Genomic DNA, 16,691 nt, shown 5'->3' with positions numbered 1-16,691 from the left:
GACTTCCCAAGGCCAAAAAGACTGGGTTTAATTGGATCTGCATCCTCAGACGTAGATGGTGACTCAGCGTGCAGATCCCCAGAGACCTCCAAATCTCAGAATCTTAGGTCTTGCCCAGTGATTCTTCTTTTTGTGCATTTGGCAGACTTAAATACTAGCATTTTGGGCAGCACACTTCAGGGATTCGGAAGGTTTAAAACAATATCAAGCAAGTCAGCAATGGTGACACCACGGCCACGGCTAAAATACGACCGAGTCTCCTTATCTAGGAGCTTCGCAGTGACTGCTTGCTGAAGTTTGCATAGAACCAGTCGCTGCCCTGACTGAACCTGGGACGTTCTAGAGATAAAGCTGCCATGTGTTTGCATCCACATGCCATCCTGGCTTTAAGCTCTGTCCACTCCCTGTCTCCCAGTGAGCCATGCCCTGCCGTATCCTGGGCCTGCCGCTTGCAGCCATGAGAGCCTGTGTCCTCGTTGTGCTGCGTGGGCTGCAGGTTGGACTCAACTGACACACATAGAGCCCACCTCCTCTTGGTGACATTCGTCCACTTTAAGGGAGACTCAGGTTCTGCTTGAAAGCCTGTAGAAGAGGGACCTCACCATCCTGCTGTTCTGTTTGGAAGGGCCCTGGTGCAGGAGCTGGAGTCGCCCTCCCACCCTAACCCCCCATCACAGCGCCCAGGCCTCTTTTGCCTGGGAAGCCCGCATAGCACTCCTGTGCTGCCGTCTGGTTAGGGTGTTTCCTCAATCGAGAAGGAGCCTACAAAGCTCGTCTTGATTCTCAGTACTCCTTGGGTCCTGAGAATCTGAATGTTGAGGATATTCCCCCAGAAAAACTCACGTGACTTACACGCACTGAGATGCTTCCTGTGCCTTCAAGGGGATTTCTGTGTGTGCATCCTTGGAGTTAGAAGGACCCTGGGTAAGGACCCCTGGTCCCAAGCCCCTCAGCACATGAAGAAACCAGGTCCCCAGAGAAGAGTGGGGAGAGCTCGATGAGACTGGAAGCCGGCTTTCCCACCCGTACTCTCAACACTGGGCGGGTCAGTGTCTCTTTTTAACAACAACAACAACAACAACAACAAAAATATATATATATATATATTTATGTATGTATGTATGGCTGCATTGGGTCTTCGTTGCTGCGCACAGGCTTTCTCTAGTTGTGGTGAGCGGGCACTACTCTTCATTGTGGTGCACAGGCTTCTCATTGCAGTGGCTTCTCTTGTTGAGGAGCACAGGCTCTAGGCGCATGGGCTTCAGTAGTTGCGGCGCGCAGGGTTAGTTGCTCCACGGCACGTGGGATCTTCCCGGACCAGGGCTCGAACCCGTGTCCCCTGCATTGGCAGGCAGATTCTTAACCACTGCACCACCAGGAAGTCCCAGTGTGTCTTAAGAGGCTGCCATGCGGGGGTACACTCCTCTGGTTGTGTCTGTGCTGTCACAGCCTGCATGACAGTGTGCCTTTCAGAGAACTCACTGGGCACTTGCTCTGGACGAGTATAAGTAGGTGAGGAGGATGTGAAAGATGGGAGCGGTGGCCTCTCAGGCAAAGGACAAGTCCTCTGGCTGCACAAGGGCAGGTGCTTAGTTCCTCATGGGGCTGCCCTGTCCTACTGCCTGTTTCCATAGTCCATGTCCTTCCATTGTGGAGAATGGGAGACCGCCAGGTATGAACTCCACCACCTCTTGAGCCCCTTGTCAGCTAAGGAGAGTTGTTGGACATTTCTGCCATTTTGCAGATGGCTGGGCGTGGAAGGAGGCCACAGTGGTTCTTTAACATCTGAGAAGTCCAAAGAGTTGAGGCCAAACCCAAGTCTTCCAGTCCTTCTCATTAACCTCTTACTGTGGCTGACTTAGACTGGGGACATTCTCTGAAGCCAGGCCGGCTCCAGCTAGCTGCAGCTGGATTTCAAGCTCCCTCTCCAGATGAAACAGTCTGTTTGCAGACTGCGGGCTGTGTCCTTCCCCTGTGAGGGCCAGCCTCCTGTGGGGAAGTGGGTACAGGGGGAGTCACGGAGGAGCCTCCTGGTTCTGTCACTGATAGGCTGTGTTGTGTCAGGAAAACCCTTCCTCCCCGTGTGCCCATTTCGCCCACTGGGCTCTGAGGGTAGGGTGGGGACACAGTGGAGCGCGGGAGAAAAATAGCGCCAGTGGGGGCTGGAGAGGCGGCCAACCTCCTGGGGTGGGGTGGCATCCCTCCGTGCACCTGGCTTGTTGGGATGTTTGGTAGGAACTCAACCAAAGGCAGGGGTTTTATAGCCATATTTTTATGTTAAACTCCTGTCTTGCTGAATGAATGATTCCGTGAAGTTTGTGAATTAACTTTTTTTTTTTTTTTTTTTGCGATACGTGGGCCTCTCACTGTTGTGGCCTCTCCCGTTGCGGAGCACAGGCTCCGGACACGCAGGCTCAGCGGCCATGGCTCACGGGCCCAGCCGCTCCGCGGCATGTGGGATCTTCCCAGACCGGGGCACGAACCCGCGTCCCCTGCATCGGCAGGCGGACTCTCAACCACTGCACCACCAGGGAAGCCTGTGAATTAACTTTTTATTGCCATATGCTAACTCCCAATTCCTATCAGTCACCCAGTATTCGAGCTCCTTCTGTGCTTGGCAACCTGAGAGTCTTCAGAGGAGCAGAGGGTTGTCCCTGTCCCCCAGGAAGCTTGTAGTTAGGGGGTGGTGAGAGGACGCGCAGCATGGTTAGTGGGGGGTCTGTGGTCTTCCTGTTCCTACTCACCAGAGAACAGAGAAGAGTCCCTACCGAGGCTGGGCCCCTGGGAATGCTTCCTGGAGGAGGCATGCACCATCCGAGCTGATGGCAAGGGGAAGGGGCGTGCAACCAGACTCGCAGTTCCTGAGGCCCAAAGCAGGAAGGACACTGTCTCCTCCAGGGAAGACTAACATGAGGCCAATTTATCTTGTCTGGAATTTTTGCCTGAGCGAATGACTTGTGAGGTTTTTGGTTTTGGGGATGTGATTTAAGGCTGCCATCGCAGCTTGATTAAGTACCTCCTGCGTATCTCACTGACACCGTTACAAAGACTGTCACTGGGCTTCACACGCTGCAAGGTAGACATTTCCACATTGTAGGTTAAGAAAACAGACTTGATAAAGATGAGAGCTAGTAATTGGCTGAGCTGGGGTTTAAACCTTAGATCTTCCTATTCCAAAGCCCAAGCCCTTGACAGAGCACCAGACTACCTGTGCTCTTTGAATGGTACTCCCACCACACTGGGGACCTGCTCCTGCACTTCTGCCTTGTTTTGGTCCCCTGGTCAGGACTCAGAGACCGCAAACACAGCACCACGGCCTTCCAGGTTGTTGTCCCTATCTGCTGTGAAGCTCCTGCTGGGTAAGCTTCGGTGCTTTCTGACCTCCCATCCCTTACCCTAACGCCATTCCCCTTCTGTAAACCTGGAGACTGAAGGCACCATTATCCCATTTATAATGTCTACTTCATTTTCTTTTACCCTGATGACAGGACCTCGTATGCTGTGCCATGAGCCACCCACAGCACAGTCGTCCCTGGCTTTGCCCTGCTGTGAGCACCACTGTTGCTCAGCTGAGCCTTAGAGCAATGATGCACCAAGCTTGGCTCCCTGGCCTCAGTCCCTCTGACAGATTAGGGCAGACAGTAGTGCCAGAGCCGCTGATTCCCCCAGGGTGGTATGTTGGTATCTGAGTATGAAAAGCCAGCTGTCTGGTGTATGAAACAAATGAAAAATGACTCATTTTGAAGCTAATCTTGCTTAGAAGGAGAGGCCTGCCCCCTGTGACCCTGAGATTACCTTGCCTCTGGGCTTCTGCAGCATGATATGCTGAAAATAAATAACCTGAGCCTCAGTTTGCTCATCTGTAAAATGGGGATAATTCCTACATGGTCCTTTGCCTGGACAAAGGAGGCTTTGCATATCAGGCCTTGCATAGTGTCTAGTTTATCACAGGCATCATTAACTACAGTGATAAGACCAGGCTGTATGTTAGGGGAGCTTAGGTAAGGGTGAGTTCTTGGCTTCCCACCCAGTAAACCACGACTTGAGTATGCCAGTCAGATGACTTTCTTTCCTGTTAAATAGGTGAGAGGCAGAGAGGAATAGAGAAAACTAGACTTTAGATTTGAATCCCAGTTAACCATTTACTACCCATTTAACCTTTTGCAACTTGCTAAGTAACTTCTGAGACTAAAATTCCTCATCCGTGGGGAGAGCCTTGTTCATGGATAGATGTGTCTGTATAAAGTAAAGAGTATTGTGAGGACTCTTGCTCAGCGTTCCTGCTTACCCTAGCACAGACCACAAACTCGAGTGCCACCCTGAAGCCTGCAGGAGCCCTCCTGAGGAGCACCAGTGGTCACCTGGGGAACTGGCCCACCCTTTGAACCAGTAGCTGTGACACTTCTGTGCGAAGCCACAGAAAATTGGTCCTCTCAAACAGCCAGGTGTATTTCTGATTTCTAGGTCCCTGGACTTCAAAAAATCCACCTTTAGGGGACCTCCCTGGCAGTCCAGTGGTTAAGACTTCGCCTTCCAATGTCCCACATGCCTCACGGCCAAAAAACCAAAACATAAAACTGAAGCGATATTGTAACAAATTCAATAAGGATTTTAAAACTGGTCCACATCAAAAAAAAAAAAAATCCACCTTTAGGCCTGAGCAGGTCGAAAGGTGCTGAGGATGCTTCTGCTCCCATCTGGCTGTCCTTGGGGCATTATGGTAAAGGTGTGGCAGTGGAGAGCTACCCTTCCCTTCCCTCTCCACCATCACCTTCACTGCCCTCATTCTTAAATCTCCCATTTTGAAAACACAGGAGAGAAAGTTCCTGAATTAAACTTTGACTCCGGATAAGTTATACATAGTTGAGTGTGTGACCCCGCTAGAAACCAAAAAGACCATCAACGTAACTAATAACAAGGTAGAGCTCCCTGACTGCCCCACTGCTGGGGATCCTCATTCCTTACAGCTGACCCCAGAGCGGAACTGGCAGCATCCCCATTTGCTAGGAAGGAAAAGGAGGCTCGGATGATGTAAACTGCTAGTGAGCGGCAGAGCTCAAATCTGAACCCAGGACTGTTCACCACAGCCTGCACTGGAGTAAAAGTGCAGAGTTAAAGCTTAGCTGTGGGATTTCCCTGGTGGCACAGTGGTTAAGAATCTGCCTGCCAATGCAGGGGACACGGGTTCGAGCCCTGATCCAGGAAGATCTCACATGCCGCGGAGCGACTAAGCCCATGTGCCACAACTACTGAGCCTGCGCTCTAGAGCCCACGAGCCACAACTACTGAGCCCACGTGCCACCACTACTGAAGCCCACGCACCTAGAGCCTGTGCTCCACAACAAGAGAAGCCACTGCAATGAAAAGCCCTTGCACTGCAACAAAGAGTAGCCCCCGCTCGCCACAACTAGAGAAAGCCTGCACACAGCAATGAAGACCCAATGCAGCCAAAATAAATAACTTAAAAAAAAATAAAAATAAAATAAAGCTTAGCTGTGGCTCCCAGAGATTTTTAAATCCTGTGGTTGCCAAACTTACACATTTTGAAGGACAGTACAATTTCAAAGCCGGGGGTGGGGGTAGGAGATGGAAGAACAGTTTTTTAAACCACTCCCATATACTTTCATCGTCATTTCATCAAAGAAATGACATTTTGACCAAGGTAGGAAGGCCATACTTTTAGAATGAAGGGTAATCTTTTGTTCACCCAGCCATTCCCAGTCTGCGAGCTGAAGACATGGGGAGGGAGTTGGCCGTGGGAGCCCATTGGGTCCCCAGCCCCATGGCTGCCTGCTCCCACCTCAGCTTTCCCCAGTCTCTGTTCTCCAACCTGCTGATGGCCTTAATGGGAGCAGTTTGGTTCCTCAGTCTCCTTGGACAGAAGGGACAACTGCTTGGCTGGCAGAGGAACTTGCCAGAAGGCTGCTCACCACCTGGTTGGCACTGCATCCCCCTTTGTGCTCTGGACCCCAGACCCATGCAGAGGTACTTCAGCCAAGCCTTCTGGAAGCCTTCTCTGAGGGAATCTGTTTATAGGTGAAGGGATTAAATGGGTTTTAAACTCCACTTAAGCTCTTTTTGTCTCTCTAGGAAGGGATTTTACATTACAAAGTTACATGTTAAAAGCAGGAGCTTTGGAGTGAGTCAGACCTAGGTTCAACCCTTTTTTCTACCACTTACTAGCCATGCACATCTTGTCTCTGAACTTTAATTTCCTCATCTCTAGAACTGGGGCAACAGCAGCTCCTACCTAGTAGGGTGGTTGAGTGAGATGAGGCAGTAGATGTAAAACACTTGGGTCCATGACACAGCCCACAACTACTGAGCCTGCGCACCACAACTACTGAAGCCCATGCGCCTAGAGCCTGTGCTCCTCAACAAGAGAAGCCACTGCAATGAGAAGCCCGTGCACCACAATGAAGAGTAGCCCCCGCTCGCCACAACTAGAGAAAGCCTGTGCGCAGCAACGAAGACCCAATGCAGCCAAAGATAAATATATATATATATATATATATACACATATAAATTTTTTTTTTTTTTTTTTAAAGAGACACTGACCCGCCCAGTGTTGAGAGTACAGGTAGGAAAGCCGGCTTCCAGTCTCATCGAGCTCTCCCCACTCTTCTCTGGGGACCTGGTTTTGTCATGTGCTGAGGGGCTTGGGACCAGGGGTCCTTACCCAGGGTCCTTCTAACTCCAAGGATGCACACACAGAAATCCCCTTGAAGGCACAGGAAGCATCTCAGTGTGTGTAAGTCACGTGAGTTTTTCTGGGGGAATATCCTCAACATTCAGATTCTCAGGACCCAAGGAGTACTGAGAATCAAGACGAGCTTTGTAGGCTCCTTCTCGATTGAGGAAACACCCTAACCAGAAGGCAGCACAGGAGTGCTATGCGGGCTTCCCAGGCAAAAGAGGCCTGGGCGCTGTGATGGGGGGTTAGGGTGGGAGGGCGACTCCAGCTCCTGCACCAGGGCCCTTCCAAACAGAACAGCAGGATGGTGAGGTCCCTCTTCCACAGGCTTTCAAGCAGAACCTGAGTCTCCCTTAAAGTGGACGAATGTCACCAAGAGGAGGTGGGCTCTATGTGTGTCAGCTGAGCCCAACCTGCAGCCCACGCAGCACAACGAGGACACAGGCTCTCATGGCTGCAAGCGGCAGGCCCAGGATACGGCAGGGCATGGCTCACTGGGAGACAATGGATAAAGGTAGGACACTTTTATATGTAACAACTTGGTAAGGCTGTCAGCCCTCCTACACAGCCTTACCAGGTTGTTACATAGAAAAGTGTCCTACCTTTATCCATTGTAGAACATGCCTGCACATATTCAATGCTGAGTAAGTGATTGCTGTTACGATCATCATAGAGAAATAAGGAGCTCGGATGTACTGAGGGAACTTAGTCCGAGAGCTGAAATAAGAAAGGGAAGCATTTGCCAGCACCTTCCTGGACACCTTTCCCGCAGGGGACCATCTCAAATGCAGGCTGTTAGAGCCACGGCAGAGCCGGCTCTGGAAGCACTAAATGGAGGCTCGTAGTAGAAAGGCTGTGGGCAGTGAGGCCGGAGAAGATGGGGCTGAGTGCCAGTCCTGCTGCTCTGGTGTGGGGCAAGTGGCTCCATCTCTGGGCCTGTTCACTCGTTAACTCCTTGCTGGATGAGCTTGTCAGGCAGGTGAGAGATGGGAGTGCACTACAGGCGTCACCTGCAGGTTAACCACATCACTGCTTTTCATTGTGCTCAGAGGGGTGGCTTTGCCCTCTAGGAGGGCTCTGTGCTCAGAAGTCAGCGTTCCAACTGAAAGGGACATGGCAAGTCCTGACTGACGCCGGCAATCAGGCAGTCGAGCCATAGCCCAGGCAGTCGGAGTGGAGGTGTGGCATCTACTAGGACGAAGGGCAAGGGCCCACTGGGCTGGGACCTAAACCATTCATTGTTCCAGCAGGTGCCTGGGAGGGCCTGCTGCTGCTTTACCCCAGAGCCACGTGGTCTGAGCCCTTCCTACCTGGGGCTGTAGAAAGCCCCACCCTGCCCACCCACCCCCCACCCCCCACCCCCCCTTTCCAGGGAGGTCGCAGCTATTGGCTCCCTGGGGGAAGGTACACCTTCTCTAATGGAAGACGGGAAAGGAATGCAAAGCCGGGGTTCTCTCTGTGGAAGAAGGAACCCTATTTCTCTTGTCCCTGCCCACTGGGCAGAAGGAGGCGAACCTGTCCTGAGGCGTCCTACCAGGAGGGCCAGAGCCAGTGCCAAAGCTGGAGGGAGGGAGTGTGGAGGAGCCTGTGGGAAATGTCAGCCGCTTCCTGGCAGGGGAGCCAGGGTTAGAGTGGTCATGACGCTGGTGTCAGGCACTCTCGCAGTGCTGGGTGCTTGGTGTGACCTTTTGCAGGCACAGTCTGTTCTGCTAGTTTATTATGTAAAGAGACTTCTGCCTCCCTGTCGACACCGCTTTTCTGCTGCCGTGCGTCACCTTCCTGCTGTGATGGTCATCCGTTTGAGGTTGTCCTCAGCTTGGGTCCAACCAGGGGAGGTAGGAAAGCAGTGTTAAACAGGTCATAACTGGTTCCAAAGATTATCTTAGCAAATCACACATGACCATACAACTTCCCGGGCCTTTCTTCTTTCTCACAAGCACTTAGCATCTTAGATGGTGAGGTTCCCCCAAGCCCTCCCTCCCCCAATCTTCTGGTTGCTCTGCTTCATCTACTGAAAGCAACAGGGAGAAGGCCCTTAGGCCTGCTGAATAAAGCTAGGTTTGAGGTGGCTGCTGGACCGTCACAGGATGTGCTCATGATGATTGTATTTTTCCAAGTCAAAACTGGCATATAAGACCCACCAGTGGATGTTTGTTGAGGGGAATTAACAGGTAGGGAAACAGAAGCAGTAGAATAAAAGGCTGGGCCTGAGATCAAATACTTGGATCAAATACTTTTCCAATGCCTTTATCATCCATCCCCACTTGATTCCACACATGGACCCTGAGTCACCCCTCACCTGTGCAGTGGAGGAAGGAATCACACAGTCTAGCCTCTCGTCTGACAGGTGTGGAAGATTCTCCACTGTCCACTGTGTGTGGAAGAGGCCAAAGAAGAGCCTGGGTCTGGTCTCTGGGACCCCTCGCTACTCCAGAGACCTTTCTCATGGGGCTGCCAGCTTTCTTTATTCATTAAATACACTTTTTTTTCCCATTAAAAAGTGAAGTGTGGGGCTTCCCTGGTGGCACAGTGGTTGAGAGTCCGCCTGCCGATGCAGGGGACACGGGTTTGTGCCCCGGTTCTGGAAGATCCCACATGCCGCGGAGCGGCTGGGCCCGTGAGCCATGGCCGCTAAGCCTGCGCGTCCGGAGCCTGTGCTCCACAACGGGAGAGGCCACAACAGTGAGAGGCCCGCGTACCGCAAAAAAAAAAAAGTGAAGTGTGACAATATGATGTGTACTCAGTATTAAAAATACAGAGGGAGAGTGGAGGAAGAGGAAAATCCACCGATGACAAGTATAACATTTTGATGTATTTTCTTGCCAGATTTCCTATACTTGGAGGTTTTTATTTTTTACATAGATATGGTCATATGTCACAGAACTTCATAGCCTGCTTTTTTCCACTTAACCCATGGAAATGCTTCTGCCATACTGTTGTTCAAAATGCCACACAGGGCTTCCCTGGTGGCGCAGTGGTTGAGAGTCCGCCTGCCGATGCAGGGGACACGGGTTCGTGCCCCGGTCCGGGAAGATCCCACATGCCGCGGAGCGGCTGGGCCCGTGAGCCATGGCCGCTGAGCCTGCGCGTCCGGAGCCTGTGCTCCGCAACGGGAGAGGCCGCAACAGTGAGAGGCCGCAACAGTGAGAGGCCCACATACCGCAAAAAAAAAAAAAAAAAATGCCACACAGCTTTCTCATTTCCTCTGTAATGTATCATTGAGTAGATGGGTCATTTGCTTCAATCTCTCATTTTTGGATTTGCGATTATTACCTCAATTTAAATACTACTTCAGTGGACATCTTTATTCATAAAGTCCTTTTCGTATTTAGGATAATCAGTTAGACTAGATTTCCAGAAGTGTAATTATAGGGTCTCAATCCATTTGAAGCTCTGAAAACGTTGCCAAATTGCTTCCTAGAAGGCTTTGTCACACTCCTCCAGTGGAGTGCGTGTGCTTGCCGTGGCACCTTCGCCCGGCTGGAAGCAGTTTGGATGGTTCACTGGCTGAGGACCGCGGCCTGTTAAGCCTGACACGTTCATAATTTCTGGTTGGGGACAAATGACTGGGAGAGGATGGGATGTCGAGGAGTTGGGTCCTGCCGTGGGCCAGGTACTTCACAGTCGGTATTCCACTCAAACCTCGAAAACGAGCCCCCATTTCTCAGAGGAGGAAATGAAGGCTGACCGGGAGAAGTAAAACTGTCCAATATTGCAGTACCCTGCTGCCTCTCGTGAGGACTAGCCAGGCATCTCCCTGGGACCTGAGGATGACAGGCCAGTGTGATATGACTGTACAGGCGGCAGGCAATGGTGGGGAGGACGCAGGGCTGGGGGGGCATACCTGTCAGGCTGCAGCGAGCTTACTGAGCCTTGAAGCCAGTGGGGGGATTTCACACACACTGAGTAAGACTGTCTGATTAAGTCATTCAGGATGAGAGTGGGCACTTGGAAACTCTGATGAGACAATGGGTCGCCACGGAGCATTGCTGCCCTGGGCGGCCCGCCTGCCCAGTATTAGGGCTATACTTAGCTCTAATCAGGCTCAGACTGGGAAAGTTGGGCTGGGCAGGGTGGGGGCTGGCCCAGGGCTAATCTCTGCGGGTTCTTGTATTCTAGGCCTCCATTAGAACAGGTCCCTGAAAGGCTGGCCGCTGGTCTCGTTCTGAGGCCTGGCACCAAGGCCATTCCCAAATAATAGCTAATAACAGTACAGCCAGGCACTGTTGTAAGTTTTCCATGTATTAGTTCATTTGGTCCTTGTAGTAACCTGTGATGTGGTACAGGTGACAAGACCAAAGAACCAGAGGACTCAAATTTGCCCACAGTCCAGTGGCAGAGACTGTGGACTGGACCACAGTTCTGGCTGCAGCCTCCTTCCTAAGCACGGCAGTGCCCTGCAGCCTGGGGCCCAGCGGGCGGCTCAGAGACCAACACTATCCCTGCCTGTGGGACTCTGGCCCCTCTGTGACCTGGGGGGGTAGCCTAGTGCAGGTTCTCAGAGGCCTGAGCCTCACTTCTCTTGTCTCTGAAATGGGGTAAGAGGGTTGCTGTGAACTTCCAGTGCAGCATGATTGGTCACAGAGGGGGAGGGGGGGAGGGAACTCGGGCTGTCAAGGCTGCGGGGACGGAACGCTTGGGTCCTGGGGCATCTTTCTCCTAGCAGTGCGGGGAAGCCAGGACAGAGGGGTGGGGCTCGTGCTCAGATTTGTAGCGGGGGTCAGCGTGCCTGGAGTCTGGAGTCTGCCCCTCCAGTGACGTGACTTGGGGCGTGGTGCTTAAGCCGCACCACAGTTTATCTGAAAAGGGGGATAACATGTCCGTGGCGTGGTGGTTGTAGTGAGGCTGGATTCACTCCATAGAGAGCGCTTAGAACCCAGCTCCCCCGGCTCCCAGCACAGCACGGCTCCGGAGTTCATCGGGGTTGGGTGCTGGTACCTAGTGGGGGCTCTGGAGCTTGGAGGTGCCCCATGCCCACTGACCCACGTCCACTCTCCCTGCCTTCTGTCTTTCAGGTTGATCCTCGGGACCCACAGTCTCATCATGTCTCGCACAGAGGATGGCAGAGGGTACAGGCGGTGGCTTGGCCGGTTGGCGATCTCCCAACAGCTGGATCTCCAGCAATGTGAAGCTTTTGTTTGGGTTTTCCCCCTCCTTTTAGTTTTGCTTAATTTTTTTATTTTTTATTTTTTTGTCTTCCTCCCCCCCCCCTTTTTTTTTAAAATTTAAACGATTAAGACTTCAGAAGAACAGGAAGCTATGCTGTGGACAGGCATCAATTTCTTTAAAGAAACTCAATATGGACAAAGCATATGTATAAATTTCATTTTTAATTTTTATAAGGGGTTAGGGAGCTATTTTGTTTTTGTCCTTTATTTTTCCTGTCTCCTTTCTTTTACCCATCTCTTAGTTCTGCTTATAACACCTCACTTCCCCAGAGAAGGCCTGCCCCTCCATGGAGAATTTGGGGATTTCTCCTGGAATGGGGGACATGAAGCCAGAAGGAGGCCTCTGTGCTGCCTCCCCACCAGGTGCAGGAACTGCTGGACTCCCTGGTGGCCTGCTCCTGGCTGGCCCTTGGGCCTTGGAGATGATCAGAGGCCAAGAACCACCTGGAAGGGGAGGACCAGGGCTTGGCCAGGAGAACTCGAGAAAGAAGATCTGTATTTTGGGTTTGTCCTCTTTAAGCAGTTGGAAGCCCAGGGCCACACCAGGACTTACAGAGGGAATCCATTCCCTCTACTGCCCTTTAAAACCAGGAGTTCTGAGGGGGGAAGGGACAGAGGGTGATCATCTCGTACTTCCTGGCGTTTGAACGGCCAGCCCACCCCAGCTCTACAAGCCTACCTTTCTGTTAGTGATCTTCCTCCCAGAGGATGATTCCCAGAGAAAACTGTGTGCCAAACCTCTGCCTGGGACACAGGTGGGTCTTTGGCGGGCATCTGTCACTCCTGTGAGCTCAGCACCCATCACCTCCTGCCTCCTGGATCGTCGTCTTCCCAGGTGTACCCGCCAGATGTCCAGGTCGTCAGACACCGCCTGAGTCCCCAAGACCCAGTTGTGACCATTGCCATAGGAACAGGGTGTCCTGAACCGGCTGCCACTGTCGTCTCCTCACAGTGAGGGGTGTGCCCTGCGTGCCGGCCCCGTGGTGTCACGTATGGTGACAGTGCCGAGCATCCTCTCCCTCACTGCAGGGACTTACTGTTAGGGGCTCCCCTCAGTGTAAATGTGTCTGATGGGAAAGGATGGACCTGGCTGACGGGGTGGACCATGGCCATTAGGTGCCTGTGGGCTTGTTGGCTGTGACCCTGTGACCCCACCTCCAGTGTCTGTCTGTAGCCTTTCTTCCGTTCTCCAACGACTCTTGCAACCTCCCTACTCCTGGGCTTCTGAAGCGGGGTGTCCTCTCCCCTTGCCAGGAGAAGGAGAGCTGTCCCTGTTGCCCCTCACCTGGCTTCTCACCCCATTACAGCAAAGCAAGGAAGGGAAAAGGAATTCTTTTGTGTTTAGTTGTTTTTGTTTGTTTTCTCTAAACCAGCATAGGATGGATAGGGGAGATGTTGGAGGGCATTTAAGTTGGTATGTGACCAAGGAGGGCTTCCCCCCAGAGCCGCAGCCCTTTGGCCCTGGGAGTTTAGGAGAGACCAGCACAGCATCAGCCCAGACTTGCAAACTCAGCAATATGTTTGCTCACATTCTTTCCGCCTTTTCTCAAGTCCTCTTCCTCCTCCTGGGCAGATGGCTAGCTGTGCTTAGCAGGATCCAGCAGGGCAGCAGGAGGTGACTAGGCCCTTCCCTCCCCTCCCTCAGCCGAAATTCTTTGTCATCACCTGTCTCTTGTCTCTTCCCTCTGACTTCTCAGACAACCTAGAGTCTACTCTGAGCTGCAGCTGGGAGAGCACATCCCCTAACTGCAGTGTGCACCCCTTCTCTGCCCCACCTCCCCGCCTTCCCTCTGGGGCAGCTGTCTGTCTGTCCATGAGCACGTGGGAAAAACAGTCCCCGGACTTGGCACCCTCACCTGTCCCTGGCCGCAGCCCACACTCTGAAGTCCTAGTGAGGGTTCAAGCCTAACAGGTTATTTACCTTTTGCTTATCCTTCCCTTCCGCCCTCCCCAGGTCTCTTAGCTCTGACTAAGGTCTTGGATCTGTAGGTCACAGGTGGCCATACCTTTCGGGTGAGGTGGGCAGCCTCCACGTACCCTTGTCTTGCAGGACTCCCAGCCCGTCCTTGCTTGGTGGCAGGACCTCCTTCCCTAGCTCCTGAGGCCTACCTTGTTAGCCCCAAGTGCCTGTCTCTCTTCTCCCTCCCCTGTTCTCCACTTCATCCACCTTGGACACCCAGCACCCGGGTGGAAGTCAGCCCGAAGTCAAGGCTGGCTCTGCCCAGTCGGCAGACTAGCCTCGGTTAGGCCCAGGTAGCCGTCCTCTCCCTTAGCCACTGTTCACCTCTTCCCACTGGAGTCAGCCTTGTCATCTCTTCCTGCCTTTTACCTGGGTCTCGGGCCTGGCAGCCGCTCTGGGGAGCATCATCTCAGTGCCACCAATTTGTTAGTCCTGTCCAAGTTCTAGGAGTTTCCAACCCTTAAAATAGCAGTCAGTTATTCTTGTCTCCTGGGATCTGTGAAAAGGATAGCCTTTGGAGGGAGGATCTGGGCCTCAGCCCTACGGATCTGAGCTCCATTCCCCCTCAGTGAGAGGAATCAGCAAGACAGATCATAGTGCCTTATTCCATTGCCCTCCCCGCCCGGCCGCCTGGCTCAGTTGGCAGGACAAGGCTTCTTTCTCCCTCTTGGTGTTCATCTGCCACTCAAACTCTCACCCCTCGCCACAGATAGCCTCGTGGGAGGATGGATGCCCCGGTCTTTGCCCCATCCCTTCCTAAGAGCTGCAACCAGGCACGTAACCCCCAGCCACCACAGGGCGCTCACTAGCAGCTTCTGCTGAGGACAGGGCTGTGCTGCAGACAGGTGCACTCTCGGCCACCTCCTCCCCAGCACGTCCCACCTCTTACCTCCAGCCCAGAGGATGCAGTCTCTTCCTTGGAGACCAGCTCCATCTGACCCCCTCCTGGGCCCCAGGACTAAGGTCACAGGCCTTAGCACCCTCTCATCCCAGAGGCACTGGGACAAGAGAATGGAATTCTTTCCTCTCACCCACATGTGGTTCGTGCCCCCATGGCTGCCTTTCTGAGGGAGTGTATTAAATGTTTACTTAAGAAATACCATGTTTACAGCTGGAGGAGAAACGTGCCCCATGCTGGGTGGAGATTTGACTCTCTGGACGGCGCCTGGCTCCTTTATGGCACTGCCAGTGGTGACCCCAGAGCGAATGAAGGCAGGGGACCGGGGCACAGGCCCTGCACCCCCTCTGCCCCCGACCCTGCGGTGCTAAGACCACTCACCACCTTCCTCACAGCCTCATTCCCCGCCCCTCATTCTCTTCCTCCGGGATCTCGCTCCTTAACTTAGGCGTCTCCTAGAAAACCAGTGTTTGGAGCAATAAGATAATTTTTTTTTGCTTGAGTCTTTTTCTAAGAAAAGGAAAAGAGCGGGCATTGTGGGAATCTTCTTTCTTTTCCTGCTGTTGGCTGTTCACTTTTTTAGAAGACGGATCTTACTTGGGTGGATGTCTGGGTTTCAGCCTTAGGAAGCTTGGAGAGGTAGGAGTCGGGCCTCCACCCCTAACTCGGCTCCGCCGCCCGGGCTCCCAGCCCTACCCACCAAGTGCGCCACCCACCTTTGCTCCTCATGTGCCGCTCCCTCCCTGCCCATCCTGGGGGCACTGGTGGCTCTGCCTCTGAGTGGGGCTCAGGTTCTTGTTCCTTCCCTGTCCTGGGCCTGTCTGGGGGCCCAGCTGCTGGAGTCTCGTAGGACCTGGCAACCTGAGAAGAGCTGAGCTTACACTGCTCCGCTCTCCAGGCCCCTGGCTCGTGGCTGAGGCGCAGCCTTCGGGACAGTGCGGACTGTCTCTGATCCTGCCCTGCCAGGCTTAGATGGCCAGGGCTCCTGTCTGGAGAGATGCCCTGGGAGGCGGGGGACCAGGCTGATGTCAGCACCCGTAGCCGAGGGCTGAGTCCACTGCCAGCAGCTCCAGGAGTCCTTAGACGGGGGGTAATGGGAAGGAGGCCCCCGCGTCTTTTTCCCTGAGAGGCCGCAGGAGGAAGGGAGTTCATTTAGCGACATTTTAAAGAAATCGTCTTGTGTACCAGGCGCCTCTTTCCATCAGAGCAGGAGAGAATGTTGCTGCAATGATTCATATTCGTGTGGGGCCAACTTGGGTGTGAGGGAGGGTTTAACCCAGGCACAAGGTTAGTTTCAAAGACTAGTTAATAAATCTATTTTCTTTATTTTCTTTTTTTGCACAGAAGCTGGTAATCTAGGACCTACGTGTGAACAACTTTATATATGAATATTTTTTGTACTTGGTTTACTTGGGTTGGTATGATACATTATATTTAAGTTCCTTGAACACTGTGGATCCCCCTAATGTGTATGAATGACTGAGGCTTTGTAAATTAAGGGACGTTTGTGTGAATAAAGTTATTTGATGGGGTCAAAGAAGCCATACGTGATTTGAAAAGAAGTGCTTTGTGGTTTTGTCGCCTCCTGTTTGGAGGAGCTTGTTTGGGTCCTGGTTGCGTGAGCAGCAGGAGAAGAGGACACTCGGCTGCTTGATGAGAAGACGCCTGGTGGCCTTGGGTGGTCCTCCCCATCCACACCTGGGACAGGAAACCACACCAGGCCTGGTCTGCTCTCCCCAGGGGCCCAGGGCCCAGCCAGCATTGCCAGCCCCCCAGACATCCAAAGGCCCTTCCAGCCCCAGCTCTGTGCTTCTGCAAGTTCTGCCCTCAGGGATTTTTAATGTAGAGATGAGTCTCCCAACCATGGCAGCAAGGGCAAGGGGACATTTTTGGAAAGCTCAGCTGGGAGCCAGGCTCTCAAAGGAGCTGGACGAAACAGCTCTGTAGGTGAGGGGGTAGCACCCGTGTCTG

The 16,691-nt window shown here is 52.9% G+C and overlaps 1 protein-coding gene across 1 annotated transcript in view; it reads left to right on the top strand.

Moving 5' to 3' along the window:
- Positions 1-16,258, top strand: part of STK35 (serine/threonine kinase 35) — a 45,769-nt gene extending 29,511 nt beyond the window's left edge. The window contains exon 4 of the mRNA XM_030831055.3: positions 11,710-16,258. The gene's annotated coding sequence lies outside the window, so the exon portion shown is untranslated. The remainder of the gene's footprint in view (positions 1-11,709) is intronic.
- Positions 16,259-16,691: the final 433 nt, after the last annotated feature.

This window comes from Globicephala melas, chromosome 15 (assembly GCF_963455315.2).
Source record: "Globicephala melas chromosome 15, mGloMel1.2, whole genome shotgun sequence".
NCBI lineage: Eukaryota > Metazoa > Chordata > Mammalia > Artiodactyla > Delphinidae > Globicephala > Globicephala melas.
This window is presented reverse-complemented; position numbering and strand designations above follow the sequence as displayed.